Source organism: Staurois parvus, unplaced genomic scaffold (assembly GCF_062004578.1).
Source record: "Staurois parvus isolate SC_StPar_1 unplaced genomic scaffold, SC_StPar_1.0 ptg000365l, whole genome shotgun sequence".
Taxonomy (NCBI): Eukaryota; Metazoa; Chordata; class Amphibia; order Anura; family Ranidae; genus Staurois; species Staurois parvus.
In genome coordinates, this window is record NW_028318161.1 from 3,752,501 (window position 1) to 3,753,228 (window position 728).

A 728-nucleotide genomic window follows, 5' to 3' on the forward strand; every position below is an offset into this window, starting at 1 on the left:
TTTCTCTAGCTATGCTGGGAATTCAGCCTACTATCCTCAAATGATCAGATTTGTCCTGACATTGCCCTTCCGGCACAGCCTTTCACTGGGAAGATCAGTATCCTGCTGTTTCTCCTCCCCCATCAGCTGAAGGAATGCAATCACTTATAAAGCAGGGAAAATGTGTTTAGAATATTTTTATATCTATACAGAAATGTTTTGCCTTTCATACATTTTACATCAAATGAGATATATTACAAGGTGAGGGCTTACATATACTTTAATAAGGGTATTTTATACTGAGGCTGCATTCACACTGACTTGTACATTTCTATCCATTTCATGCATGTTTAACATGCATTGACTTTCATTGATCTACATTTTAGCGCACTTGTAAAATGCAGGTCCGTGCATAGACACAAACCATTTTTAATGTGAATCAAAAAGCAATATCATGGCGCCTGTGATATCTAGTGTAGCTATGTGCTAAACTAAAATGATCATTTCTGCCATATTCAGGCAGTAGTGGCAGCTGCCCCTATTAAGTGAAGAAACACTCTAGATAAACCATAAATAGATAGGCGCTTGCTCAATAAAATATATATATACTGTGACATAAATGTGGAATCACAAAATTATATATAAAGTGTTCTCCCAACAACACGTGTACCAATAAGGAAAATACAGGGTATATGGCTGGATGCTAACTGCATTTCATTGGCTCTGTACTTGTACTTTGCACAATGACA